Source organism: Lepidochelys kempii, chromosome 2 (genome assembly GCF_965140265.1).
Source record: "Lepidochelys kempii isolate rLepKem1 chromosome 2, rLepKem1.hap2, whole genome shotgun sequence".
NCBI lineage: Eukaryota > Metazoa > Chordata > Testudines > Cheloniidae > Lepidochelys > Lepidochelys kempii.
In genome coordinates, this window is record NC_133257.1 from 38,102,219 (window position 1) to 38,124,317 (window position 22,099).

General features: G+C 41.5%; 1 protein-coding gene across 2 annotated transcripts in view; it reads left to right on the forward strand.

The window, feature by feature from the left end:
- Nucleotides 1–250: 250 nt before the first annotated feature.
- The window catches only part of NCALD (neurocalcin delta), an 87,393-nt gene continuing 65,544 nt past the window's right edge, over nucleotides 251–22,099 (forward strand). The window contains exons 1-2 of one of the 2 annotated variants that reach the window (XM_073330416.1): nucleotides 251–645; nucleotides 19,628–19,752. The gene's annotated coding sequence lies outside the window, so the exon portion shown is untranslated. The remainder of the gene's footprint in view (nucleotides 646–19,627; nucleotides 19,753–22,099) is intronic. The other variant, XM_073330415.1, reaches the window with a different exon arrangement.

Sequence of the window (22,099 nt, forward strand, 5' to 3'; positions counted from 1 at the left end):
CGCGCCGCCGCGTGCGCTTTCCCGCTATGTTCGTTTCACACCCCCACCCCCGTGGTGCAAAGCCCGGTGCGGGCGTTGTTCGGGCCGGTGACTGTGCAGGGCAGCCTGCAGGCCAGCCGCCCAGACGTGCTGTGAGGGCGGCTGCTGGTTCCTTGGCGGCGGGGGTGGAGCGGGGCTTTTTTCATCGGACTGCTGACGGGCATCGAAGCGAAGTTTGGGGAGGAGGGCTTTATTTTCTTCTATTATTCTTTTTTTTCCCCTGAAGTGCCTTTTCCTAAAGGGACATGAGCAAAAACAGCCCCGAGCAACGACTCCTCCTCCTAGCGAACTGAAGCGAGCTCGTGGTGTTCGGGTTGTCAGGGAGCCCGTGATGGTTCAAATGTGCACGCAGTATGACAGATGACCTATTGGAATAATTTCAGAGCCGTGCTGTGGTTGCTACGACAACCACTGCTCTCTTGGCTTTCATCTGGCCATGTGACAGTGACTTTGACGTCAGCTGGAGGCAGAGTCTGTGGTTTAGTCCACACAGCCAAAGGCTTGTGAGAATCTAGTGGATGCTGGACTTATCCCCCTTGCTGCTGCTGCTGTTTCCCAGGGGCTGCCAGGGCATGGACTACTAACGCCTTGCATTTCTAAAATCAGGTATTATAATATATATTATTATACAACACGCTTGTATAATATATATATATATATTTTTTAAAGTGTGTTGTGGTTGGGGTTTTTTTTTTTTTTTGCTGGTTTGTTTTGGCTGCAAGTTTGCCTTGATGAGCAACTACAGACAACTGCAGAGCAGCTTCCAGCTACTAATTCTGTGTGCAGACAGCAAAGCAAAGTTAAATTTGGATTAATGGTCCGTGAAGGGAAAATAAAATATAGTAAGTAGTTCTTGCTTGACACTTTAAACCACTACATAACAATATAGAGGAACATCAGCAAAATATTCCGTCTTGGTTACACAAAAATAATTTTGTTAGGAATTTTGTTGGTTTAGGCATCAGTACAGTTTTGTGTATTGTTGGAACGTTTTAAAATTGCTGTCTTGTTCAGATTAAACTGAGAATCTATTTTCTTTTTTTAATTCCCGATGTGTTTAACAAGCCAACAATAGACACTGATAGGAACATTATTCTACCAGACTCCAAAAGTTCTCTGTTAAATCATCTGTGTTCATGCATGCTCCTAGCACATGCTGCAATCATATAATGTTAAAGCCTTTTATCAGAGACGTGGGGCATGTGATAGATTGACTGTATTATGTTTACGGAGGAATGGGTCAACAGCTTCCTGAGAAATAATCTGAAATATGCCAAGATACTAAGATAAGTGTAATGTATGCTCCTACCCCTTTTCTTCCCTACACACGAGCTATTCTAACCACTCTTTATCCCACAAAGAGAAACAGAAAAGATTAGCTTAAAAAAAAAGAGTTGTAGGATGAACAATGCAGTACTAGTTGAAAAGTAAAATGCTACATTGGCTTTTTTTTTTCCTGAAACTTTTTTTTTTAAATTACGTTTCTTGAAAGGAAGTTGTTACCAAGAGCAGAATTCATCACTTCTTAAAGTTGTAAATCTTTGGCTACATTAGTGTGTGGGTACATTTATATTATTAATTCTAAGAATAGATCACAGATGAAGCCGTGTGTGTTCTTTCCTGGAAAAAATATATTTGATAATTCTAGCATGTCTATGTGCCACCATTTCCCTGTTCCCGAGCTAACAATAAAACCTTTAAACTTTGATCATTTTTTTTTAAACCTGCCCCTCTGCTGAAGCACTCAAGGAGCTGCGCAACAATTTAAAATGCAATGCAGTAAGAAAGATAACTATATAGAAACATATATAGATGCATCTGATGAAGTGAGCTGTAGCTCACGAAAGCTTATGCTCAAATAAATTGGTTAGTCTCTAAGGTGCCACAAGTACTCCTTTTCTTTTTGCGAATACAGACTAACACGGCTGCTACTCTGAAACCTATAAAGAAACAGATACATATTCAAGTATGGTGGCATTAATAATTGTTTTTAAAAGTGAACCAATAGATATTAAGACTGAAAGCACCTCTGAAAAGAATAGTCTAGAATAAATTTGCTTAAACAGAACGCCAGAAATAAATGCATCTAAAATCTTAAAACAGTTGTACTTGGTATTAAATCTATACTTTGGAGTTTAAATCTTCTGCAAAAATTCTATATTTTTAAACTACATTTAAAAAAAAATTTCACCTAATGGTAAAGCATCAGATTTTATGTACACTCTATTTTTTTATTTAGGTAAATTTAATTAAGATCTATAATGTTGCAACTACTTTGAAATACTATATGGTTAATATATTCTTATTAACGTCATGATCATTTAAAATCTTACATGAAAGTTTGTTCGTCCTTGGAGTGGAGACTTTCTAATACCACTCTTATCCACACTGCATAGTTACTCTGCCTGTTGTCCTGTTTCATTAGACTGTGCACCCCATACACAGGTGAGCCATTTGGACTACTATTATGAGTAATTGCTCACCATATATCCATGTATGAAGAGAGATTACAGAAATCTGGCTCACTGAAATCAAGGAGATTTATTCATTGAGTAAGGTACTACACAACAAGTAGTGGCAGAATCTAGCCCTAAATATTTAATAAAAGGCATATATGTTGACTCATTTATAGTGACCAGGTCAGAATCTGAAAGCAATTATATACACCAGTCAATTACTTACTTGCATTGAGTAGGACAACAAATTATTTGTATTCACATTTTCAGGATCCGTCCCATGTATGTAAACTATTATCTACCAAGCTTTGTGTATTGTTTCACTAGTGCCATACCATGAGTGCAGAGGCACAATCACATTAATTTATAGCATGAATAAAATTTCCCATAGATTATATTGTGCTTAATATCATTATAAATGCCTGCTTAGTGGGAAATAATTCATATGGTGGTTGCCACATGAATTATTCATGGATCTATTTTAAAATTATTTTAATTAACGGCACATCAATTCCATCTTTTAAAGATATGTTTTACTTTAGCAATAATAACCAAGTCTTAATAAAAGGATTAGATTGATCTGTGGAAGGAAGACAAACAGTTCCCCATTTGACCAAAATGGTTCTAGCAATATTATTACAGAAGGTGTGAAATACAAGAGTATTGATTAAACTGAGTGAACCAAGTGTTGTCCAACTCTGCAAGGCGATGAGAGCTATTGTCTCTCATCGACTTCAGTGGGATCTAAAGACACTCAGTCCTTCTCAGCATTGGGTCTTATATGAACATCAGAAGAATGCCTTGTTTTTATCTACTATTAAGAATCCAACAGTGAGGAAGTTGGTTGTTTGATAGACCAACCTTGAGTTCAGAATGCAGAAACTGTGGGAAATGCACACATCCTTGCTTCATGTGAAATGAGGAAGATGGCTAGTGATAAAGGTCCCTAATGCTGTGCACAGCTCCCAGGGACAGAGTATTTTAAATCTGGTTAATCCTGTATGTTATGAAGCATTTTTCTGACTAACACTTGATTTATCTTCTGTGTTTGTGACGTTAACAAGATGGCATAATTTAGAATTTGATTTCTCAATCTATGTGATAATCCCATACACCATACCCACAGGGGGAAAAAATATTCAGGCTTCCCCTTCCTGTATAGGAGGGTGGTTGAGAACCCACAATTTAGATCACTTCTCCGTGTTCTGTCCTTTGCACACATCAGGAGACTATTCCTTTTTACAGTCTTGTCTCTTTATCCATAAAGAAGGGTGAACTGATTGGTAATTACTGTAGAATCAGAGTACTTCACCTTAAGGGAGATGTTGGCTAAAAATGGAATATAAAGCTCATTGCAAAACAGGATTCAACTTGTAAAATTAAACACCATGCTCAAATTGTTGATACATTACTCTAGAAATAACTTTATTGTTTTAGTGACTGTACCTTGAGCTGTGTGAGTTGATGGACAATGACAATCTAAAAATAGGCTAGAAAGATAAGTCAATTCTTGCCAATACAATCTAAGCCACTTTTTTAATAAAAGCTTTCTACTTGCAATACTCTGAATCTTCTTATATGGATTTGAAAACCTTTCAAGAGTGCCAATTCTGCTTGCATTTTAAGGGCCCAATGTTCCACTCTGTTACACCACCGTAAAACCAGTGTAACTGTGTTGTAGTCAGTGGAATCACACCACGGGAAAACCAGTAAAGCACCAGGCCCTTAAATCACATTTTTTGCAGAAGTTAGTTTCAACCCTGTTAAAAGTAACTAAATCGTGATAGGTTTCAGAGTAACAGCCGTGTTAGTCTGTGTTCGCAAAAAGAAAAGGAGTACTTGTGGCACCTTAGAGACTAACCAATTTATTTGAGCATAAGCTTTCGTGAGATACAGCTCACTTCATCGGATGCATACTGTGCATAAATCATGATAATATCTCTCACCCACATTAACAACAAAGAGTTAAAGTGACAACTGAGTAACAATGGAGATTTAAGTGAGCTGTAGCTCACGAAAGCTTATGCTCAAATAAATTTATTAGTCTCTAAGGTGCCACAAGTACTCCATTTCTTTTTAGTGGAGATTTAGCCTTTTAATCAACAGTATCCATATCTAGTTGGCAGCCGGTATCAAGTGGGCCGGTTTTGTTCAATATCTTCATAAATGATCTGGAGGATGGTGTGGATTGCACTCTCAGCAAATTTGCAGATGATACTAAACTGGGAGGAGTGGTAGATACGCTGGAGGGGAGGGATAGGATACAGAAAGACCTAGACAAATTGGAGGATTGGGCCAAAAGAAATCTGATGAGGTTCAATAAGGATAAGTGCAGGGTCCTGCACTTAGGACGGAAGAACCCAATGCACAGCTACAGACTAGGGACCGAATGGCTAGGCAGCAGTTCTGCGGAAAAGGACCTAGGGGTGACAGTGGACGAGAAGCTGGATATGAGTCAGCAGGGTGCCCTTGTTGCCAAGAAGGCCAATGGCATTTTGGGATGTATAAGTAGGGGCATAGCGAGCAGATCGAGGGACGTGATCGTTCCCCTCTATTCGACATTGGTGAGGCCTCATCTGGAGTACTGTGTCCAGTTTTGGGCCCCACACTTCAAGAAGGATGTGGATAAATTGGAGAGAGTCCAGCGAAGGGCAACAAAAATGATTAGGGGACTGGAACACATGAGTTATGAGGAGAGGCTGAGGGAGCTGGGATTGTTTAGCCTGCAGAAGAGAAGAATGAGGGGGGATTTGATAGCTGCTTTCAACTACCTGAAAGGGGGTTCCAAAGAGGATGGCTCTAGACTGTTCTCAATGGTAGCAGATGACAGAACGAGGAGTAATGGTCTCAAGTTGCAGTGGGGGAGGTTTAGATTGGATATTAGGAAAAACTTTTTCACTAAGAGGGTGGTGAAACACTGGAATGCGTTACCTAGGGAGGTGGTAGAATCTCCTTCCTTAGAGGTTTTTAAGGTCAGGCTTGACAAAGCCCTGGCTGGGATGATTTAACTGGGAATTGGTCCTGCTTTGAGCAGGGGGTTGGACTAGATGACCTTCTGGGGTCCCTTCCAACCCTGATATTCTGTGATTCTATGATTCTAGTTGCTTTTTTAACTAAACCCAGATGCCATGCATATGATATTGGGAAGGCAAAGTAAATGATTACTCCATGATTTGTACCAAGTTCAAGTAGAAAAGCCAAACTCTGGAATGTTTTTGGTATTCACATTTCAAAAGGAACCATTTGCAGCAAGCTGAAATCTGTGCAGACAACTATAGTCAGATAACAGTTAAAAATAGTGTATTTTTGGCTCTACTCTTACTGCTGTTAAATTTAAATTCTTAAATAGCAGGGAGTAAGAGTTGAGGTTTGAGAAACAGTAATTTTGTGATTATTTTACAAGGATTGAATTGTTCTGTCATCAAATTTGCATTTCAGTCAGCATTACAGTATGAAAATATAATTAGAAACTGCAGCTCAAATCACTGAATGCAACATTTTCCCAAAGGGAGCACAGAAAAGAAGCTGCTCTTGTTAAAACTGGAGCTGATGGTGAAATCCTATATTTGGAAAATATGAACATATAGTTGTAGAGTTCCTTTAATTTCTGTGGTCTCAACTCTCCTTTTGACTTTCTGCTGAACTTCATTTTTTGGTGAGATTCACTTCCACAAAAACATTTAATCATTTAAAGCAAAAGTGCCCAGTACCTGTTCTGTAGGATTTCAGCGTGACACTGCTATGAGTTACTGAATATTTTTCAACCACAAAATGACATTGAGATAACGTTACGAATCTGACTTACACCCAGAAAAGCCAGGAAGCTTGTCACTTGGACTGAAACGTTGCCTTTAATCTGCCCCAGCGGCAATGCCATAAAATGATCCAATGTCAGGAATCCCCAGCAACATCTGGTCTCAGTGGGATGAGTAAAGGATGGAGTTCCAGGTTTTATTCAGTAGTTGTTTGCTTCTGGAAGTTTAAGACTTAGTAGTACGTGTTCACAATGTAATTGCGTGAGTCTCACTGATTTCAATCCCTGAAGTTATTGAAACTTCTTGTTGTTTTTAAAATTGTGCTGGTATTGACTGGAAATACTAGAAAAGTATTAACTGGAAAAATATGCATCTTTGAAATACTAAAGGTTCAGGGTATCTTTAGATCTGGATTCATGTTGATAGATACCCTCTGAGTTTACTCAGCTCATCCCTTTGGAGTGTGCTTCAAGGAACAAATCCTGCCCACCACTTTAGGTATACGGCAGAACCAGAGCAGTCTCACTCCCTAGAGGATGGGGTTCAGGAAATGGGGAACACATTCAGTGCACAGACACTCTGCACACACCACTCACCGGTGCGTCACAGAAACTCCCTGTCCTCCACCAGAGGGAGCTTTAAAAATGGGGCACGGGTGGGACAGAAGAATAGAAAAGGTTCCTGTGGATCTGTGACAGTGCAGATAATGGGCAAACTTGCTATATTTGCCTGTGTTGAGCCCGGTTACGGGTGACACTAGTGCAGCTATAGAGTGTTCTGAGGAATAGGATTCTGCACCTGTGACAGCCCTGGGACACCTTTCCACCATGACTGTCCATATACTTCTGCTTGGCACAGGGGAGAGAATTTGCATCAGGGTTACTATTTAGAGAAGTGCACGTACCATTATCTGGATCTATTTCATTATATTTAATAAGTAATCACAGCATACACCACAGTGTGTACTGGGAAAGAGTTTTCATTACAGGTAAATGACCCTTCCCGCTGTCAAGGCTTCATGATTGTGGTGCACAGAGGGGACTGAGAATGCATGCAGGTTGCACAGCCCCTTTTTGTCTACTCTGTTAGTCTGGCATAGACGGGAACGCTCATTGGGCCTGAATTTATGTGGATTTGGATAGGGGATGCAGCAGGAGCAGCTGTCACTATTCCAGCCCATCGAGAAGTTCACTTTGAATATGCATGGAATTATAGGGGTGCCAATTTTAATTGGCTGTATTCCTGGAGCTTTTATCACATAACATCTTTGATTCCTGGAGACTCCAGGACAATCCTGGAGCTTGGCAACAGTAAACCAGATTCAGTCTGTGGTTAAAAACCTTTGACACAGTCATTAGGCCTACTTGGTATGTGCTTTTAAATGTCCGTAACTGCTGTTCAATTTTTTTAAATCACAGCATAGTTACACTGGGTAAAATTTTAGTGGGCCTTAGGCACTTTTGAAAACTGTACCTGCTGTGTTTACTAGGGTGTGCTATGGGCCTGCTGAACCCCATGTAGAGAACAAAACTGTTTGAAAAATACGGAAAACAAAAGGCTTCTGAAATTAGTAAACATTTGTAACTTTTGCTGACCTTTAAAAATAGCTTAAAAAATTGGTTTGTCTTTTCGAAGATACGTAACATAGAAATGCTAGAAGTTTTTCTGGGGCTGAAGAAAAACACAAGCAGGTGCTGCTGAAGAATCAAGAGTTTGTTCTTAAGGGCTTCAAGGTGGCTCTCATAAAAGAGTAGAGTTTGAAAGAACACAAGATTAAGTGTCCGTGAGCTTTTGTTAGACAAGTATATAAGATAATTTAAGTGCTAGCACTTGTGTTCCAAAGAATTTTAAAGCAGAAACATTTCAAAATAAATCTCGGCTAGATTCTTCATTCATAGGGTTCCCTCAACCAATGAAGGCAGTAGAATGAAGCAGCTTTTCCTAGTTAATTGAGGGCTCATTTGTAACTCTTACAAAGTTGCTAAAACACAGTGGGCAGGTCTCACTTGAAGTGTCTAACTTAAAGGCACACTCGTAGTCATTTGAGCTGTGACGCAATCCTGAAAATGTTTCATTCCAAAATATTCTGTTTGAGTTTATGTTGTATGAATATTCCTGATGGCCAACTCCAAGATGGGGGACGCCGCGGGAGGGGAATGAACTTGAAGCTGTTTATTTCTACAACTCATTTATGCCTGTTTTCACAGCGTTATTCTTTTGTATAGAATGGTAGCACGATTGAAGAATTCTCTCTAGCTTTGCCATATTAGTAAACACAGGTCCAATTAAAGCAATTATAATTCAGCAGAGATGTCTGCAGTCTTCTGTATATGTCTGTCAAGTTTTCTAATCACAACTGTTTTATGTGTGCGTTTATATATAAACCCACATGGACCCTGCTAATGTATTGACAGTTAAGGGTTCATTTGCATCCTCGTAGAACTTTCCCATGTGTATCTGGGCTGTGGTGCATGAGAGCAGAGTATGACATTGTAACTGGCTTGGAATGAATCTTGAAACCCGTCTTTGGTCTACTCCTTGCTTGTGTGTCATCATGTAGGTCTGATCTTAAGAGGTGCTGAGAACCCTCAATGCCCACTGACCTCAGCCAAGTGCTAAGAATGTCACAATATTATAAAAACTTGCTGTTTCATTCTGGTATGCTGGAGGGCTTTCATATCTGAAAATCCAAAACTATGTGGCAGAGTGAGTAGTGTTTCATAGCACACTGTATGTTCCATCCCCTCTAATTCTGACATATTTGATAGGATTGTTCAATTCTTGGATTATCCAATAATTGAGCTGAATAGCAAATCATTCAGCAGAAAGTCCTTGCAGCAGACAGTATCAAAAGCTGATTATCCACCAGGAGCCCCCAAGTCTTTTTCAGAGTCACTGCTTCCTAGAATAGAGTCCTCTGTACTGCAAGTCTGGCCTACATTGTTTGTTCCTGATGTATATATTTATAGTTAGCTGTATTAAAACACATTTGCTTGTTCCCAGTTTGCCAAATGATTCAGATAGCTCTGTCAGTGACCTGTCCCCTTCGTTGTTTACCACTTCCCCAATTTTTATGTCATCTACAAACTTTATTAGTGATTTTGTTTTCTGCCAGGTCATTGATAAAAAATGTTCCATAGTGCATGGCCAAGAATTGATCCTGGCAGGATCCCACTAGATACACACCTGCTTGAAGATGATTCCCTGTTTACAGTAATGTTTTAAGACCTGTCAGCTAGCCAGTTTTTAATCCATATGTATGCCGTGTTGATTTTGTACTGTTCTCATTTTTTTAAATCATAATATTTTGTGGTACCAAGTCAAATGCCTTACAGAGGTTTAAAAATAGTACATCAACACTATTACCTTTATCAATCAAATTTTGTAATATCCTAATCAGTTTATTTTGAGCAGATCTGTTTTCCATAAACCCATGTTGATTGGCATTAATTATATTACCCTCCTTCAATTCTTTGAGTCCCATGTCAGCTGCTCCATTATTTTGCCCGGGATCAGTGTCAGGCAGATGAGCCTATAATTAACTAGGTTGTCCTGTTTTATCCCTTTTAAATATTGGCACAGAATTAGCTTTCTTCCAGTGTTCCAAGAATTATTGAAAATTAGCATTAATGGTCTAGTGAACGCCTCAGCCGTCTTTTAAAAAAATTCTTGAATGCAAGTTACTCAGATCTGCTGATTTTAAAAATGTCGAACTTTAGGAGCTACTGTTTAACATCCTCCTTAGCTACTATTGGAATGGATAGTGAGCTTGATGTGTGCCCCAATGTCTTGTTCCCGACGCGGGGGGATTTACCAGTGTTGTATGTGTATTAAAAAGAAAAAACTTGCAAAATGCTTGGGAATATTGGTGGTAAATGGAGGTGAGAGTTAAAGGACAGTTATGTGAATTCTGCAGATTTTGCTGGACTAAGTGCCATCTGTACACAGAAAAGAAAACTTTCCTTTGCCGTCCAGTCAAGACCAATGACTGTGAGTTGGCCTGTAGTGGTGTTGTCCACCTCTCAACATGCCCGTATAATGTATGTGAATGTTTGTTTGAGCAAACCATGTTAATTAAAAAACAAAGTTATTTTTAAAGGACGGTGATAGAAGAGTTGCTGATGTGTGTGGCTGTTTGCTCAGCATTTGGTCAGCCCTTCATTAAACACTGAAGTCTTTGTGGGAAAACTCTGCTTTACATTATTCTAAAGATCTCACTGAAAAGCAAATTTTAGTGTGTAATTAATTGTCACGTTACAGCTTCAAACATGCCAGGTACGTAAGGTAAAATGCACATTGTTCTTGGTACGCTTTTCAGCACAATGGTCCATTGTGATTTCAGTAGAAACTTTGCAAACTTGAGCAGTGTGCTGGTTCCACAGTCGCTGGAGAGGAGGAGCAGCAGCAAAATGGTAAGAGATTTATTGTTAACATTGTAAAGAGTTACAGCATTTTCCAGACTGGCATTTATTCCTTTTGTTCACTTAGTTCTCCTGTGCTTTTACAGTATTTTTCCCATTACTCATTTCTTGCCCGGAATAACATTTTTAACAGAAGGAATTGCTTGAACTTGAAGAAGAGGGGAACACATAGCCAAATTGGACAGCTGTATGTCTGGTGTGTCAGTGTGAGGGCACATTCTGCACTAAAATTCTGTCATTTTAGTTTAATTGGAGATGATAAAACAACTGCCCATTCGCAGTATTTGGGTGATATAATAACTTTCATATCCCCAGAATTAGCTTGATAGTTCATAGAATCATAGAATATCAGGGTTGGAAGGGACCTCAGGAGGTCATCTAGTCCAACCCCCTGCTCAAAGCAGGACCAATCCCCAACTAAATCATCCCAGCCAGGGCTTTGTCAAGCCTGACCTTAAAAATATCTAAGGAAGGAGATTCCACCACCTCCCTAGGTAACACATTCCGGTGTTTCACCACCCTCCTAGTGAAAAAGTTTTTCCTAATATCCAACCTAAACCTCCCCCACTGCAACTTGAGACCATTACTCCTTGTTCTGTAATCTGCTACCACTGAGAACAGTCTAGATCCATCCTCTTTGGAACCCCCTTTCAGGTAGTTGAAAGCAGCTATCAAATCCCCCCTCATTCTTCTCTTCTGCAGACTAAACAATCCCAGTTCCCTCAGCCTCTCCTCATAAGTCATGTGTTCTAGTCCCCTAATCATTTTTGTTGCCCTCCGCTGGACGTTTTCCAGTTTTTCCACATCCTTCTTGTAGTTTGGGGTCCAAAACTGGACACAGTACTCCAGATGAGGCCTCACCAATGTCGAATAGAGGGGAACGATCACGTCCCTCGATATGCTGGCTATGCCCCTACATATACATCCCAAAATGCCATTGGCCTTCTTGGCAACAAGGGCACACTGTTGACTCATATCCAGCTTCTCATCCACTGTAACCCCTAGGTCCTTTTCTGCAGAACTGCTGCCGAGCCATTCGGTCTCTAGTCTGTAGCGGTGCATGGGATTCTTCTGTCCTAAGTGCAGGACTCTGCACTTGTCCTTGTTGAACCTTATGAGATTTCTTTTGGCCCAATCCTCTAATTTGTCTAGGGCCCTCTGTATCCCTACCCTCCAGCGTATCTACCTCTCCTCCCAGTTTAGTGTCATCTGCAAACTTGCTGAGGGTGCAATCCACACCATCCTCCAGATCATTTATGAAGATATTAAACAAAACCGGCCCGAGGACCGACCCTTGGGGCACTCCACTTGATACCGGCTGCCAACTAGACATGGAGCCATTGATCACTACTCGTTGAGCCCGACAATCTAGCCAGCTTTCTATCTACCTTATAGTCCATTCATCCAGCCCATACTTCTTTAACTTGCTGGCAAGAATACTGTGGGAGACAGTGTCAAAAGCTTTGCTCATTCCCCGAGTCTACAGTTCCATGGCTATATTGATATTTTGCATGCACAGCTACAATTGCTCTAACTCCATAAAATGATGTAATATAGATGTAAGTAACTTTTTAAAAAATTGAACCTTTAACATGTATGAATGGTTTCTAGCTACAAAAAAGATGTGTTTACTGTACATAGTGTGAGGCTTCGTTGCAGGATCATGTATATCTCCTGGAGGGCACCTTTGTGTTTGCAGTTGACTAGAATCATTGCTTCTTGATGGCATGCAACAATTAGGGACAGAAAGGGTTTTTGTGTGGAGAAATAATGGCAAAGAAACATAACCGTGGAGCCAGGCAGACAGCCCTTGCTGAGTTAATTTTACTGAACCCTATCTTCAGTTCTCACTGTATCTCCTTTATACCTCTTAAAGTTGACCCAAGAGGACAGCTGGGATTTCCCATTATAAAGGAAAAGGGCCAGATGGCATAGAGCCAGTGTATGCCACCCATCCATTAGCCCCTAGAGTGGGTGTGTGTGTCATGGATAGGAGGAGACCTAGCCATATTTGCTAGCCATCTATACTGGAGGGAGGCCAAGGAAATGCAGAGATGATCCAAAGATGAAAAAACTAATACCATAGCAATGGCTTCCCATCCTCCTGTATAAAGGATCTCCCTTTGTTACTTCCTTGCTGTCCTAGAAGTGTTGATTCACTTATCACTTAGGGTATGTCTACCCCACAGTGTTACTACAGCAGGTGTAGACACACCTGAGCTAGCTTTGATCTAGCTAGCTCAAATAACAACAGCAGTCAAGCCACAGGCTAGCCCTCCAGTGCATACCCAGGACCCAGAGTGGGCTTGTATAGCCCAGGCTGCAGCAGCTGTACTGCTATTGTTGTTCAAGCTAACCTGATCAAAGCTCAGGTGTGTTTACAGTACCACACAGTCACACCTCAGTCTGCAGCATAGCTGTACCCTTGGATTAAAAACAACAACAGATTCCTGCTGAATGTGATGCTTTGGTAGATTAGACAGGCCACCCCATCACCATCACTCACCCCACCATATGCCACTGTGGAATTACCCATACAACTGGCAAACCAAGCCCAGGTTTGGGCTCAGATTGACTGCAGCTGACAAAAAGAGGTATAACTGACACCCCTGTGTAACAGCATGGCCCCCTGCCCTGGAGGGGAGGATTCACTGAGTGGAAGGGCAGGGAGTGGCACCCCAGCCTACTCTCCCTCAATGCTTCTGTCAGAGAGATTCTTGATGAAGGCTCTGTGAGGACCTCTGCCATTACAGGCTGATGTGGTGATGTGTTGAATCTGAACATCCCTTAGCCATGCCTCTTTCCTGGCCAGCACCAGCCAGGGTTGGCTTGTACAGGCCCCAAGGCATTCCCTCCTCCCAGAAGAGAATAAATTGTGGCCAATTTCCACCCTTTTCATGTGTTTTGCTGCTGGGTTTTTCTGTTTTTCTCTTTCTAAAGGGGAGAAGGGAATTTAGCCCTAGGATTTTTTCAGTCCTGATTGCTGGTAACTTCAGAGTACTCCAAAACGCCACCACCAGTACCACCACTATTCACAACAGGAACAGAATACGAGCTCTTCTCAAAAATCATGCCCGCTAAAGTGACTTTAGGCATCAAAAGTAATAATATGATTCCATTTCCACACTGATATAGAGTTAAAATAGGGGAGGATAAAGCTTCATCACCAAAGTCACGATCCTCTAGATCTTGGGTTTGATAATATGGGCCTCTACTTGTTTGTCCATTTGAAAGACTACCTGACTGCTCCTAAGACTATTCTCCCCAGACTCGAGGGCCTCTCTTCCAGCAAAATGGGAAACCTCAGAGAAACTACAAGTCTTTCTGAAACTCAGCAGTCAGGTGGGTCCAATCCCTTACAGTGGCTACTGTGCAGCAAATCTGCCACTTCCTCCTACTTGAGTATAGATAGCCAAGGCAAGCCTGAAAGAGAGCAGTTCAAGTCACCAGAAATACAGTGATGAACCTTTTAAAATGTGGATTAAGTGAAAAATGTGATGAATATGACATGATTAGGAAAAATAGCAACAAACCACGGAATGACTAAACACAGATATTTCAGGATAGTTATTCTGTAAATGAGTTGGCTCTCTTATTATCGTTTATAATTTGTATTATCATAGCATCTAGGAGCCCTATCCTAGTCATAGACCAGGACCTCCTTGTGGTAGGCACTGTACAAACACAGAACAAAAAGATGAAAGCTTACACTTGAAGTATAAGACAAGAGACATCAGATGGATAAAGACAAATGGGGGAATTCAAGGAAACAATGAGACAATATTGGTCATCATGATAGACAGTGGTCTCAGCAGATATATTAGTAGAGGGATAGTATCATGTATGCCATTGACCTAAGCTTGTGCAGAATAGGTTTATCCACTTTGATGATGGTTTGATATACAGGTTTCACTCAGTTTTAGGGTTTTCTTGTTTATTGGGTATCCATTTTAATAGTTATAAATATGTGAAAGCGTGCAGACGTGTACAAAACTCTCATTTTGTTTTGTTTTTTGTAATCTCTCTAGAATGAGTATCTGGCTTTTGTCCATATTAATCATCTCAATTATAGATTGACAGGACAACAATTCTTTTGAAAAAAGAAAAAGGTATAAGAGAAAGGACACACTTTTTGACATCTTCCTGCTATGGGTCAACAGGTCTGTACTGTATCACATGAAAAATTGGCTTAATGTCAGACAACAGCTTGACACCGTGCAGTACATGATAATGGCTGTGTCTTCGCAATGCTTTACAGTGTTTGTATTTCAGTCCAGGGAGGGATGCTATGCGGTAATGTCAAGATGCTCTCTTATGGCATTGACTGAGGAAAAAGAAAAGAGTTCTGGTTGCAGTTTACACTCATTGCTCCTGGTTTATTGAACTCAACCCTTATGTTTTCAGTATTGGGATTTAACTTAAATTGAACGTAGCTCTAAGGAGAGTCTTGTGTGGGGAGCACTTACTTATTGCTGTTCCTTGCAGAACTCTTTTTAAGACTGCTTGATTCCATTATTATATTCCACATTTGACATGGAACTGAGATGGACCATTTTTTCCTTCCCTCAAATTTCCCAGTAAAATCAACCCTCCTTCAGTGACGTGCCCCTCCCATCCTAAAGGTGTGGCAGCCTCCTTTACAGCGGGCATGTCATTAATCCTACAAGTCACAATACTGGCCTGGTTTTAGGCTTTGTTGCAAACTGGAAACTTGGATCAGAGTCATTAAAAGGTTTGTTAAGGTGCATGAAGAGGGTGCATTCAGGAGAGGTGGTGTGGGTTGGTGGCTAGGATGTTAGACTAGGTGTCTTCAGGTTTGGGTTCTAGTCCCACCTCTTACCCTGACTTCCTTTTTGATCTTAGGCCAATGAGTTAACCTCTATAGCAGGCATGGCCAACCTGTGGCTCCGGAACCACATGCGGCTCTTCAGAAGTTAATATGCGGCTCCTTGTATAGGCACCAACTCCAGGGCTGTACCTACAGGCACCAACTTTCCAATGTGCCGGGGGGCGGGCTGCTCACTGCTCAACTCCTGGCTCTGCCACAGGCCCTGCCCTCACTCCACCCCTTCCTGCCCCCTCCCCCTCCCCTGCAGTGCCCTCGCTCCTCCCCTCCCCCCCATCCTCCTGCACACCACAAAACAACTGATCGGGTGGTGGGGGAGGGAGGAGGAGGCATTGATCAGTGGGGCTGCCAGTGGGTGGGAGGTATGGGGGGGGTGGGCTTTGATGGCGGGGCTGCTGACGTATTACTGTGGATCTTTGGCAATGTACATTGGCAAATTGTGGCTCCTTCTCAGACTCAGGTTGGCCACCCCTGCTCTGTAGCCTTTATAGTGAAGTGAAGATAACTTATCAAGTGCTTTCAGTTTTGTTGCGTGGAAAGCCCTGTATTGGTGCTCCTTGTTTTTATTCATGGTCTTACATCAAAGTCTTGTGAAAGTCAGTGATTTTGGTTGAGCTACATTTTTGAGAGTCTTTGGGTTTGTTGAAACCAAAACCAGGGACATGAACCCATGAAAATGAAAAGGTTCAAAACCTCCACCTGAAAACAGAAACTGCAGTGTTCTGCATTCCTCTAACTAATTTAGGGGACTTCTTGGAAGTAAGTCTGTCACTTTTTCCACAGTGATTAAATATCTTTCACACAACACAAACTGCTGTCTGTGGTGAAGGGCTGATGTGTCTGAGTGAAATCCAAGGAAACTGGACAACGTGTAATAGTGCTCCTTTATTGCATAATAAGACAGCTGATAAATTTGGTAATAAACACTATTCAACTGGCCTTATATTTCATCAGTGTTTGTACTGATTGTTCTTTAGCCTTTGCATTTTGCTAAGATTGTTCTATTAAGCTATCAGTGTTCTCCAAATTGCCATTGCTCAACTGCACATAATTCACTATTCCTTACTAATTAAGTTGGTTATCAGATTTTGCTGATGGGTAATTTTGTTCAAGACTTCACAGGCGCTGCTAAATTTGTTCATGTAAACAAATAGTAGCATGCTTTTCTCTGTTATTATGAAGATTAGATGAGGAAAAGTTTTTATCCCTTTTCTGGAAAGCTTAATAATAACTGCCATGTAGGCAGATATTTAGAATTTCCACAGGTGTCTAGCACAAAAGGATTCAAAACGATACTGTTGTCTGACATGCTTATTCCTGAATGTATTAGCCTTGACAAGCTCTGGGTAATTGGATGGCTTGTCATGTCTGTAAAATACATTATTTCTTTTAAAAATAGAAAAGAATACATTATTTTCCCCCACTGCAAGGAAAAATTGTCAATAGAAGACTGGTTTAAATTGGTTTAATTTGTTAAGAAAATTGCAATGCACTGTGGAAACCTTTATTGCATTTCATTTTAAGGCACTGTATCTAACATCCAAAGATCATCAGTTTACTCTTAAGTAAACAGCAAGATCTATTGTACAAGTTTTAACAACATAGACCTTCTCCAGAAAACATGCTCCCATAAACTAATTGGGTTTAGGGTTTCTAATGGGAAAACTGGATAATCAAATTACACTTCCCCTGAGAGAAATTGGCATCAGATTATTTCATTTAGGTTTTCTGATAACAGCTCTGACTGAACAGATAAGAATCAACACTTTTTTTGTTCCTGCCCTGAAAGATATTCATAATATAGCCAAACTGTGGGCAGTGAATTCAGCTGATGGGTAATATATCTATCACTCTTGTTTTGAAGAAGACAGTTTCATTTTATTAGGCTTTGCTCCCATGTCCCAGTAAGAAAGCAGCAAATCCAGTGGTGAGCTGGAGCCGGTTCGCACCCAGTTCGCTAGAACCGGTTGTTAAATTTAGAAGCCCTTTTAGAACTGGTGGTTCCACGAGGGACAACCGGTTCTAAAAGGGCTTCTAAATTTAACCGACCAAAAGTGGCGCCTAAGGCGCCGACTCTATGGGTGCTCCAGCCCTGGAGCACCCAAGGAGAAAATTTGGTGGGTGCAGAGCACCTAAGGCGCCACTTTTGATGTGATCAGTGGGGGAGCGGCTGCTCCCCCCTAGCTACCCTTCCCCACCCCTAGAAGCCAGAGGGACCTGCCGGATGCTTCCTGGGAGCTGCCCCAGGTAAGCACCTCCGGGACTCCCCACCTCGCCCTCTGGCAGGTGCCTCTGACTCGGCGGGGCAGGGCGGGGTGGGCACCCACTACAGTGGCCCATGAGACCCTCCTGCCCGGTTCTGGGGGCAGTCAGAGGATGGGAGGGGGTGGATGGGGCAGCGGTCCGGGGCGTAGGGGTGGGCAACAACCCCCTTGTGGGGTGAGGAGGGAACTCGTTAAGATTTTGGCAGCTCATCACTGAGCAAATCTCTTTTCATTTGAACACTTCTGGAGTGTGTTCCACTTAAAAGAAACACAATGAGATACATTGGTAGCACTTGCTAGCTCATCATGGTGTGCTGATATTTCAAATCCAGGACAGGGAATTTTAGAGGGCAGAACAAGAAGCTCAATCCAAGGTTGCCTCCTGGAGCTATGACTCCCTCCCAGCCTTGTTCTGCCCTGCATTATTTTGACCAATGGCAACCCTTCAAACAGGTTAACCTCTAACTATTTGTAATCACATGATTGCTATAGATCTCAGCTGGACATATATACTATATGCAGCAGCATCTGAAGAATTTTTTAATGATTTATAACCATGGCTCTCCTGATTAAAATTAGCATTCACATTGTTTGAGGGATACTGGGAGTGAGAAGGCTCATGGAAAGGTAAAAATTTTTGCTCTTCTACTAAAGTGCTGCATGTGGACTGCTCTGCTATTTACTTATTACTACCATCTACAAAGCACTTTTCAAATATTAATTATCTGAGGATCATTTTTTTTTCTAAATGTAAAGAAAGCGAGGATTCACTGGTTGGTGACAGCAGAATCTGGCCCACAAACAGCAAGCTAGGCAGCAGCTTGGTCTTCGAGTTAGAGCATAGACAGGGGAGTAAGGAGATGTAGGTTGTAGGCCTGACTCTACTGCTCTTTGCTGCGGCCTTGGGCAATCGCTCGATGTGAGATTTTCAAAACTGCCTAAAGACCTCACTTTCATATGTGTTTTTTTTAGGCACCTAATGGTGCAGACTGAAAATCTTACTAGGTGTTGATCTGTTTCAGAGTAACAGCCGTGTTAGTCTGTATTCGCAAAAAGAAAAGGAGTACTTGTGGCACCTTAGAGACTAACCAATTTATTTGAGCATGAGCTTTTGCTCATGCTCAAATAAATTGGTTAGTCTCTAAGGTGCCACAAGTACTCCTTTTCTTTTTAGGTGTTGATCTGCCCCTATTGGGGAATGAACATCTTTGAAAATCGGAGCCAAAATGATTTAGGAGCACAGGTTCTATTGACTTTGAAAATTGGGTGCTTTTTGAAAACCCCATACTTAATCTCTGTTTTCATTGTCTTCACCTCTGCAATAGGGATAACACTTACCAATTGCTATAGAGTGCTCTGAGATCTTCAGATGAAAATGCTAAGTTGCTTAAATACAAAGTATTCTTACTGCATTCCATAGAGCAGGTAAATAAAACATTTTTTACAAAGACAGATTTTTATATGAAGAGTGAATTGCCCCTGGATTAATGCTATATGTCCTGTGGGTACTGAGTGGAAAATTAGATAAATGATTTCACTTATAGAGAAAACATACTGTTTAACAGATTTGAACAACGTACTAAGCAAAGTCTCTTGGTTTTAAGGTTAAATTCTATTGGCTATGTTTTTTTATTAAGATTACCTTTAAATCCTAATTTCAATTAAATTTTGCACTAATTGTATTGTTGCTTCTAATGCTCTCTAATGCTTGAACTGACATAGCTTACTGACTCTTTTGACCTATCCAATTTGTTACGGTATGTGATCATCCTCTTACACAACACTGTTTTACACTTTTGATGCAACGGAGTATTGATTTGTAACTATCAAATGTTATCTACTACAGATGAAGGTTGAGATCCGATAAATACAGTCCCTTTACATTACTGGCTTTGGAGTGAATATTGATAACATTTTCTGCACTGGATGCAGTAAGAACTGGACAGTTTGGATAGCTCCTTCTTTTTCAAGGTACCAGCTGTTTTTGAAAATGCTACTTCATGGCCTCGAAAAGGAGGCATTTATCAAACTCAGTCCCCAACCTACACCACCTATGGGAATTATTGACTTTAGATTTACACTTTGGTTTTGTTTGATTTGTTTTTTTTTTAAATGTACCTAAATGTTTTTATTATAGCTAATAAAGTGAAGGGCCACTGCACTAATTTGAAGCTTATTACAAGCAGGGTCTATCGAGGTTTCCATATCAGGTAGTTCTGCCAAGACACTTCACTTCTGACCGGCAACATCTCTACAACTTCAATGTGGGACGTTGCTTAAACAAAACTTGTGAATTGTGGAGATATAGATTGGGTGTTAGATGATGTGGATTTTGCTCTACGTACATTCTTATGTCAGTGGGTGGTTTAAAACTAAATTCTAGATTCAGATTACTAAACTCATTATTCAGGGTCAGTGTTTTGAGAATGTGGATATAGGAGTGAAAATTCTTTCATGCTCTGGACTATGGTGCGGAGACCTTGTTGAACTGCAAAGCAGAAACGAAACATGGTGGTTGTCCTTCACTAGTCCTGTATGTTCCTAAATGTCATGGCCAGGTCATTGGTGGCCAGATCTAGTAGTCAGAGCCAGAATCCACAGTCCTCAAGATAGGACTCAAGAGTCAGCTGGCAAGGAATCCTGGAGGTCAGAAGCAGGACATCAACTGTAAATCAGAACCACGAGTTGGGAACCAGAGTCAGGCCAGGTCAGGATATCTGGGGTTCAGAGGCAGGAGCCAAACTGAAGGTTCGGAACCACAAGTCAGATGCCAGAAAATCAAGCCAGGGAAGCAGGAGTGGGTAAATAGGTAGCACAAGGCATGCAGTCCAGACCAGGATGGAACCCAATGATTCAGGAGTTTCCTGTTCCTGCTGCTAGTTTAAGTAGGGCCAGTGGGCCAATCAGCCACTCTGGGACTCTGCCAGTCATACCTCAAGGGAGGAGCCTCACTGTGGGGCTGGGCTTTGTGGGTCTCAGATGAGCTGTTGTCAGCAGGCTGCTAGGTAGAGGGTTGGAGCATGGCTGCTCCTATGGGGAGGGACTTGAGACCTATAGGTCATAATAGTAAAATGATTTTTCTGCTATTTCTTACATTAAACTTGTAACACAACCCCACTCCCCACAAAAAGCTGGCTTCCTTCCTTCTTTATTTTGGAGGGCTTTGGCGGACATGGATGGATCACAAGAGCCTGAAAACTGAGTGTGTCTTGTCCAGTCGCAAATAGAGGAAGGAGGGGCTGTTGAGTCTTGGACTGTATAATCCTTGTAATGTCGCAGGTCCCAGCTTTAGACTGAGCCAGCATATCCTCTCCTATACTTGGCCCTGTTGCTCTGTTCAGGCAGCACAAGGGGTTGGATTATGGCTGTAAACGAATAACTGAGGATTCCCCTCATGTTGGGAACTCCCTGCAAGCATAAACCCAGAGGAGGCAGCCCCTGCGCCAGCCACCCCTCCACTCCTGATGTAAGGAGGTTGGTGGACAGTGTGTAATTGAGCTTCACTCCACCACTGAAGTGAGGTCCTCAATGGACTTTATATCAGTGGCATCAGTTAGAGAAGCCCCTAGTCTTTATAGCTCCATGTCACTGAGATTGGGGCTGGGCTGGTGCAGAACCAGAGCTGTAGACAGTTCTTGAAGATCCCTCCTTCCCTTCCTTGTGCTGAGCGAAGCTCAGATACAGGGAAGAATCAAGCCTGGAATTTTGGGGTTTTGACATGAGAGTGGAACTTCTTAGAACTTGGTCTTTGTGTTGATGTGCTCTGTATCTGGCAAAATCAAGATTCAAAAAGTCACTTCTTTGACAGAATGAGTTCAGATTTCAGTCCATCATATGCATAGTTAATGTGCTAGGAGATTAAGCTACTTACCAATAAATTTGCTGACCTAATTTTGAGAAACATACAAGCTCCAGTCAAGTGAGGTTTCATGGCACGATACATTCCTTTCTTAATTCATAATGTTTCAGACGAACAGTAAATTAAGATCTCCCCCAGGTAGCTGTTAAGCTGCTAGATGTTCTCCTCTTCACGACACAGGCAAATGTAAGCAGATCTTGCAAGAGGAAGTAAATAGAGCAGCACTAAAACTTCCCTCTGCCTGCATCTGAACATCTGTTCAAACTTTTCACAGCCCTAATGTGAAAGTAAATACAAAGTAGGGATGGGAGAAATGGTTTGAGCAAAGTAAAAACCACCCCAGACCTTTGTACACCCATTGAACCAAAATGAAATATTGTTTCAGGTTCAGAAAAAGTCACCCCTACTCCTGCCCTTTCCATCCATTTGCCTTTCCTTTCCCCTTCCTCTACCATGCCC